Below are 10,082 nucleotides of genomic sequence, written 5' to 3' on the forward strand. Positions count from 1 at the left end.
AAACACTAACCCCCTAAAAAAAAACAACCCTAAAACCCTAAAAAGAAACAACACTGAACCCCTAAAAACAAACAACACTAAGCCCCTAACAACAAACAACACTAACCCACTAACAACAAACAACCCTAATCCGCCAACAAAAAACAACCCGCACCCCCTAACAGCAAACAACGCTAACCCCCTAACAACACACAACCCTAACTCCCTAACAACAAACAACCCTAACCCCCTAACAACCAACAACACTAAACTCCTAACCACAAACAACACAAACCCCCTAACAACAAACAACAGTAACCCCCTAACAACACACAATCTTAACCCCTAAACACAAAGAACCCTAAAACCCTAAAAACAAACAACACTGAACCCCTAAAAACAAACAACCCTAACCCCCTATCAACAAACAGCCCTAAATCGCTAACAAGCAACAACCCTAAACCCCTAACAACGAACAACACTAACCCCCTATCAAAAAACAACCCTAACCCCCTAAAAACAAACAACCGTAACCCCCTAACAACCAAAAACACTAACACCCTAAGCACAAACAACACTAACACCCTAACAAAAAAACCACTAAACCCCAACAAGAAACAACCCTAAATCCCTAACAACAAACAACATTAACCCCCTAACAACAAAAAACACTAACACAATAACAAAAACCAAACCTAACCGCCTAACCACAAACAACTCTAACCCCCTAAGAAAGAAGAACAATAACCCCCTAACAACACACAATCCTAAACCCCTAACAACAAAAAACACTAACCCCCTAACAACAAACACTAACCCCTAACAACAAACAACCGTAAACCCCTAAAAACAAACAACCATAACTCCCTGAAACAAACAACCCTAACACCCTAACAACAAGCTACACTAACTCACTAACAACAAACAACCCTAACCCCCTAAAACGAAACAACCCTAAACCCGTAAAAAAAAGAACACTGAACACCTAACAACAAACAACACTAAGCCCCTAACAACAACCAACACTAAACCCCTAACAATAAACAACCCTAACCCACTAAAAACAAACAAAACTAACCCCAATAAGAAACTACCCTAACCCCATAACAACAAACAACCCTAATCCCCTAACAACAAACAACCCTAACCCACTAACAAACAACCCTAACCCACTAACAACAAACAAAACTAACCCCCTAACAAACAACACTAACACCCAACAACAAACAACACAAACGCCTAACAAAAAACAACCCTAAACCCCTATCAACAAACAACCCTCACCCACTAACAACAAACAACCCTAACACCCTATCAACAAACAACACTAAACCCCTAAAAACAAACAACGCTAAAACCCAAACAACTAAAAACACTAACCCACTAAAAACAAACAACCCTAAAGAACTAACAACAAACAACCCTAACCCCCTAACAACAAACAACCGTAAACCCCAACAACAAACAAACCTAACCCCATAACAACAAACAACCCTAACCCCCTTACAACAAACAACCTTAACCTCCTAACAACAAACAACCCAAAACCCACTAACAACAAACAACACTAACTCCTTAACAAGTACTACCCTAACCCCGTAACAATAAACAACACTAAACCCCTAAAAACAAACAACACTACCCCTAACAACAAACAACCCTAACCCCCTAACAACAAACAACCCTAACCCCCTTAGAACAAACAACCGTAATCACCTAACAACAAACAACTCTAACCCCGTAAAAAAAAAGAACACTGAACACCTAACAACAAAGAACACTAAGCCCCTAACAACAACCAACATTAAGCCCCTAACAACAACCAACACTAACCCCCTAACAACAAACAGCACTAAACCCCAACAAGAAACAACCCTAAACCCCTAACAACAAACAACACTAACCCCCTAACAACAAACAACACTACCCCTAACAAAAAACAACCCTAACCCTCTAACAGCAAAAAACCCTAACCCCATAACAACAAACAACCCTTACCCCCTTACAACAAACAACGCTAACCCCCTAACAACAAACAACCCTAACCCACTAACAACAAACAACCCTAAGCACCTAACAACAAACAACCCTAACCCCCTAAAACGAAACAACTCTAAACCCATAAAAAAAAAGAACACTGAACACCTAACAACACACAACACTAAGCCCCTAACAACAACCAAAACTAACCCCCTATCAACAAACAACACTAACACCCTAACAACAAACACCAGTATACCCCAACAAGAAACAACCCTAAACCCCTAACAAGAAACAACACTAACCCCCTAACAACAAACACTAACTCCCTAACCACAAAGAACATTAACCCCATAACAACAAACAACAATAACCCCCTAACAACAAACAATCCTAACCCCCTAAGAACAAACAACACCAACCCCCTAACAACAAACAACACTAACACCTAACAACAACCAACCCAAACCCCCTAACAACAAACAACACTATCCGCCTAACAACAAACACTAACCCCCAACCTCAAACAACACTAACACCCTAACAACAAGAACCCTAATTCCCTTAACAACAAACAACCCTAACCCACTAACAACAAACAACCCTAACACCCTAACAACAAACAACACTAACCCACTAACAACAAACAACCCTAAACCCCTAAAATCAAAGAACACTAACCCCCTAACAACAAACAACACTAAAACCCTAACAACAACCAACCCTAACCCCCTAAGAATAAACAACACTAACCCCCTTAGAACAAACAACACTAACCCCAACGACAAACAACACTAACCCCCTAACAACAAAAACCCTAACCCCCTATCAACAAACAGCCCTAACCCCGTAACAACAAACAACCCTAACCCCCTAACAAGAAACAACCATAACTCCCTGAAACAAACAACCCTAACACCCTAACAACAAACTACACTAACTCACTAACAACAAACAACCCTAACCCCCTAAAACGAAACAACCCTAAACCCGTAAAAAAAAGAACACTGAACACCTAACAACAAACAACACTAAGCCCCTAACAACAACCAACACTAACCCCCTAACAACAAACAACACTAACCCACTAAAAACAAACAACACTAACCCCAATAAGAAACTACCCTAACCCCATAACAACAAACAACCCTAATCCCCTAACAACAACCCTAACCCACTAACAAACAACCCTAACCCACTAACAACAAACAAAACTAACCCCCTAACAAACAACACTAACACCCAACAACAAACAACACAAACGCCTAACAAAAAACAACCCTAAACCCCTATCAACAAACAACCCTCACCCACTAACAACAAACAACCCTAACACCCTATCAACAAACAACACTAAACCCCTAAAAACAAACAACGCTAAAACCCAAACAACTAAAAACACTAACCCACTAAAAACAAACAACCCTAAAGAACTAACAACAAACAACCCTAACCCCCTAACAGCAAACAACCCTAACCCCCTAACAACAAACAACCCTAAACCACTCACATCAAACAACACAAACCCCCTAACAACAAACAACCCTAAACCCCAACAACAAACAAACCTAACCCCATAACAACAAACAACCCTAACCCCCTTACAACAAACAACCTTAACCTCCTAACAACAAACAACCCTAACCCACTAACAACAAACAACACTAACTCCTTAACAAGAAACTACCCTAACCCCGTAACAATAAACACTAAACCCCTAACAACAAACAACACGAACCCTAACAACAAACAACCCTAACCCCCTAACAGCAAACAACCCTAACTCCCTTACAACAAACAACCCTAACCCCCTAACAACAAACAACACTAAACCCCTAACAACAAACAACACTAACCCCCTAACAACAAACAACAATAACACCCTAACAACTAACAATTCTAACACCCCAAGAACAAACAACACTAACCCCCTAAAAAAAAAACAACCCTAAAACCCTAAAAAGAAACAACACTGAACCCCTAAAAACAAACACCACTAAGCCCCTAACAACAAACAACACTAACCCACTAACAACAAACAACCCTAATCCGCCAACAAAAAACAACCCGCACCCCCTAACAGCAAACAACGCTAACCCCCTAACAACACACAACCCTAACACCCTAACAACAAACAACCCTAACCCCCTAACAACCAACAACACTAAACTCCTAACCACAAACAACACAAACCCCCTAACAACAAACAACAGTAACCCCCTAACAACACACAATCTTAACCCCTAAAAACAAAGAACCCTAAAACCCTAAAAACAAACAACACTGAACCCCTAAAAACAAACAACACTAAGCCCGTAACAACAAACAGCACTAACCCAGTAAAAACAAAAACACTAACCCAGTAACAACAACCAACACTAAGCCCCTAACAACAAACAACACTAACCCCCAACAACGAACACTAACCCCCTGACAAAAAAAAACACTAACCCCCTAACAACAAACAACACTAACCCACTAACAACAAACTACACTAACCCACCAACAACAAACAAATCTAACCCCCTAACAAACAACACTAACCCCCAACAAGAAAGAACACTAACCCCCTAACAAACAACAACCCTAACCCCCAAACAACAAACAACACTAACCCCCTAACAACAAACAATCCTAACCCTCTGACAACAAACAACATTCACCCCCTAAAAACAAACAACCCTAAAACCCTAAAAACAAACAACACTAAGCCCCTAACAACAAAAAGTACTAACCCACTAACAACAAAAAACACTAACCCAGTAACAACAACCAACACTAACCCCCTAACAACAAACAACACTAACACCCGAACAACAAACACCACTAAACCCCAAAAAGAAACAACCCTAAACCCCTAACAACAAGCAAAACTAACCCCCTCACAACAAACATTAACACCTAACAACTAACAACCCTAACCCCCTAACAAGAAACAACACTAACCCCCTAACCACAAACAACACTAACCCCCTACCAACAAACAATAACACCCTAACAAATAACAATCCTAACACCCCAAGAACAAACAACACTAACCCCCTAAAAAAAAACAACCCTAAAACCCTAAAAAGAAACAACACTGAACCCCTAAAAACAAACAACACTAAGCCCCTAACAACAAACAACACTAACCCACTAACAACAAACAACCCTAATCCGCCAACAAAAAACAACCCGCACCCCCTAACAGCAAACAACGCTAACCCCCTAACAACACACAACCCTAACTCCCTAACAACAAACAACCCTAACCCCCTAACAACCAACAACACTAAACTCCTAACCACAAACAACACAAACCCCCTAACAACAAACAACAGTAACCCCCTAACAACACACAATCTTAACCCCTAAAAACAAAGAACCCTGAAACCCTAAAAACAAACAACACTGAACCCCTAAAAACAAACAACCCTAACCGCCATCAACAAACAGCCCTAAATCGCTAACAAGCAACAACCCTAAACCCCTAACAACGAACAACACTAACCCCCTATCAAAAAACAACCCTAACCCCCTAAAAACAAACAACCCTAACCCCCTAACAACCAAAAACACTAACACCCTAAGCACAAACAACACTAACACCCTAACAAAAAAACCACTAAACCCCAACAAGAAACAACCCTAAATCCCTAACAACAAACAACATTAACCCCCTAACAACAAAAAACACTAACACCCTAACAAAAACCAAACCTAACCGCCTAACCACAAACAACTCTAACCCCCTAAGAAAGAACAACAATAACCCCCTAACAACACACAATCCTAACCCCCTAACAACAAAAAACACTAACCCCCTAACAACAAACACTAACCCCTAACAACAAACAACCCTAAACCCCTAAAAACAAACAACCATAACTCCCTGAAACAAACAACCCTAACACCCTAACAACAAGCTACACTAACTCACTAACAACAAACAACCCTAACCCCCTAAAACGAAACAACCCTAAACCCGTAAAAAAAAGAACACTGAACACCTAACAACAAACAACACTAAGCCCCTAACAACAACCAACACTAAACCCCTAACAACAAACAACCCTAACCCACTAAAAACAAACAAAACTAACCCCAATAAGAAACTACCCTAACCCCATAACAACAAACAACCCTAATCCCCTAACAACAAACAACCCTAACCCACTAACAAACAACCCTAACCCACTAACAACAAACAAAACTAACCCCCTAACAAACAACACTAACACCCAACAACAAACAACACAAACGCCTAACAAAAAACAACCCTAAACCCCTATCAACAAACAACCCTCACCCACTAACAACAAACAACCCTAACACCCTATCAACAAACAACACTAAACCCCTAAAAACAAACAACGCTAAAACCCAAACTAAAAACACTAACCCACTAAAAACAAACAACCCTAAAGAACTAACAACAAACAACCCTAACCCCCTAACAACAAACAACCGTAAACCCCAACAACAAACAAACCTAACCCCATAACAACAAACAACCCTAACCCCCTTACAACAAACAACCTTAACCTCCTAACAACAAACAACCCAAAACCCACTAACAACAAACAACACTAACTCCTTAACAAGAAACTACCCTAACCCCGTAACAATAAACAACACTAAACCCCGAAAAACAAACAACACTACCCCTAACAACAAACAACCCTAACCCCCTAACAACAAACAACCCTAACCCCCTTAGAACAAACAACCGTAATCACCTAACAACAAACAACTCTAACCCCGTAAAAAAAAAGAACACTGAACACCTAACAACAAAGAACACTAAGCCCCTAACAACAACCAACATTAAGCCCCTAACAACAACCAACACTAACGCCCTAACAACAAACAGCACTAAACCCCAACAAGAAACAACCCTAAACCCCTAACAACAAACAACACTAACCCCCTAACAACAAACAACACTACCCCTAACAAAAAACAACCCTAACCCTCTAACAGCAAAAAACCCTAACCCCATAACAACAAACAACCCTTACCCCCTTACAACAAACAACGCTAACCCCCTAACAACAAACAACCCTAACCCACTAACAACAAACAACCCTAAGCACCTAACAACAAACAACCCTAACCCCCTAAAACGAAACAACTCTAAACCCATAAAAAAAAGAACACTGAACACCTAACAACACACAACACTAAGCCCCTAACAACAACCAAAACTAACCCCCTATCAACAAACAACACTAACACCCTAACAACAAACACCAGTATACCCCAACAAGAAACAACCCTAAACCCCTAGCAAGAAACAACACTAACCCCCTAACAACAAACACTAACTCCCTAACCACAAAGAACATTAACCCCATAACAACAAACAACAATAACCCCCTAACAACAAACAACACTAACACCTAACAACAACCAACCCAAACCCCCTAACAACAAACAACACTATCCGCCTAACAACAAACACTAACCCCCAACCTCAAACAACACTAACACCCTAACAACAAGAACCCTAGTTCCCTTAACAACAAACAACCCTAACCCACTAACAACAAACAACCCTAACACCCTAACAACAAACAACACTAACCCACTAACAACAAACAACCCTAAACCCCTAAAATCAAAGAACACTAACCCCCTAACAACAAACAACACTAAAACCCTAACAACAACCAACCCTAACCCCCTAAGAATAAACAACACTAACCCCCTTAGAACAAACAACACTAACCCCAACGACAAACAACACTAACCCCCTAACAACAAAAAACCTAACCCCCTATCAACAAACAGCCCTAACCCCGTAACAACAAACAACCCTAACCCCCTAACAAGAAACAACCATAACTCCCTGAAACAAACAACCTTAACACCCTAACAAACAAACTACACTAACTCACTAACAACAAACAACCCTAACCCCCTAAAACGAAACAACCCTAAACCCGTAAAAAAAAGAACACTGAACACCTAACAACAAACAACACTAAGCCCCTAACAACAACCAACACTAACCCCCTAACAACAAACAACACTAACCCACTAAAAACAAACAACACTAACCCCAATAAGAAACTACCCTAACCCCATAACAACAAACAACCCTAATCCCCTAACAACAAACAACCCTAACCCACTAACAAACAACCCTAACCCACTAACAACAAACAAAACTAACCCCCTAACAAACAACACTAACACCCAACAACAAACAACACAAACGCCTAACAAAAAACAACCCTAAACCCCTATCAACAAACAACCCTCACCCACTAACAACAAACAACCCTAACACCCTATCAACAAACAACACTAAACCCCTAAAAACAAACAACGCTAAAACCCAAACAACTAAAAACACTAACCCACTAAAAACAAACAACCCTAAAGAACTAACAACAAACAACCCTAACCCCCTAACAACAAACAACCGTAAACCCCAAGAACAAACAAACCTAACCCCATAACAACAAACAACCCTAACCCCCTTACAACAAACAACCTTAACCTCCTAACAACAAACAACCCAAAACCCACTAACAACAAACAACACTAACTCCTTAACAAGTACTACCCTAACCCCGTAACAATAAACAACACTAAACCCCTAAAAACAAACAACACTACCCCTAACAACAAACAACCCTAACCCCCTAACAACAAACAACCCTAACCCCCTTAGAACAAACAACCGTAATCACCTAACAACAAACAACTCTAACCCCGTAAAAAAAAAGAACACTGAACACCTAACAACAAAGAACACTAAGCCCCTAACAACAACCAACATTAAGCCCCTAACAACAACCAACACTAACCCCCTAACAACAAACAGCACTAAACCCCAACAAGAAACAACCCTAAACCCCTAACAACAAACAACACTAACCCCCTAACAACAAACAACACTACCCCTAACAAAAAACAACCCTAACCCTCTAACAGCAAAAAACCCTAACCCCATAACAACAAACAACCCTTACCCCCTTACAACAAAAAACGCTAACCCCCTAACAACAAACAACCCTAACCCACTAACAACAAACAACCCTAAGCACCTAACAACAAACAACCCTAACCCCCTAAAACGAAACAACTCTAAACCCATAAAAAAAAAGAACACTGAACACCTAACAACACACAACACTAAGCCCCTAACAACAACCAAAACTAACCCCCTATCAACAAACAACACTAACACCCTAACAACAAACACCAGTATACCCCAACAAGAAACAACCCTAAACCCCTAACAAGAAACAACACTAACCCCCTAACAACAAACACTAACTCCCTAACCACAAAGAACATTAACCCCATAACAACAAACAACAATAACCCCCTAACAACAAACAATCCTAACCCCCTAAGAACAAACAACACCAACCCCCTAACAACAAACAACACTAACACCTAACAACAACCAACCCAAACCCCCTAACAACAAACAACACTATCCGCCTAACAACAAACACTAACCCCCAACCTCAAACAACACTAACACCCTAACAACAAGAACCCTAATTCCCTTAACAACAAACAACCCTAACCCACTAACAACAAACAACCCTAACACCCTAACAACAAACAACACTAACCCACTAACAACAAACAACCCTAAACCCCTAAAATCAAAGAACACTAACCCCCTAACAACAAACAACACTAAAACCCTAACAACAACCAACCCTAACCCCCTAAGAATAAACAACACTAACCCCCTTAGAACAAACAACACTAACCCCAACGACAAACAACACTAACCCCCTAACAACAAAAACCCTAACCCCCTATCAACAAACAGCCCTAACCCCGTAACAACAAACAACCCTAACCCCCTAACAAGAAACAACCATAACTCCCTGAAACAAACAACCCTAACACCCTAACAACAAACTACACTAACTCACTAACAACAAACAACCCTAACCCCCTAAAACGAAACAACCCTAAACCCGTAAAAAAAAGAACACTGAACACCTAACAACAAACAACACTAAGCCCCTAACAACAACCAACACTAACCCCCTAACAACAAACAACACTAACCCACTAAAAACAAACAACACTAACCCCAATAAGAAACTACCCTAACCCCATAACAACAAACAACCCTAATCCCCTAACAACAACCCTAACCC

The sequence above is a fragment of the Elephas maximus genome, chromosome 6 (assembly GCF_024166365.1).
Source record: "Elephas maximus indicus isolate mEleMax1 chromosome 6, mEleMax1 primary haplotype, whole genome shotgun sequence".
Classification (NCBI taxonomy): Eukaryota; Metazoa; Chordata; class Mammalia; order Proboscidea; family Elephantidae; genus Elephas; species Elephas maximus.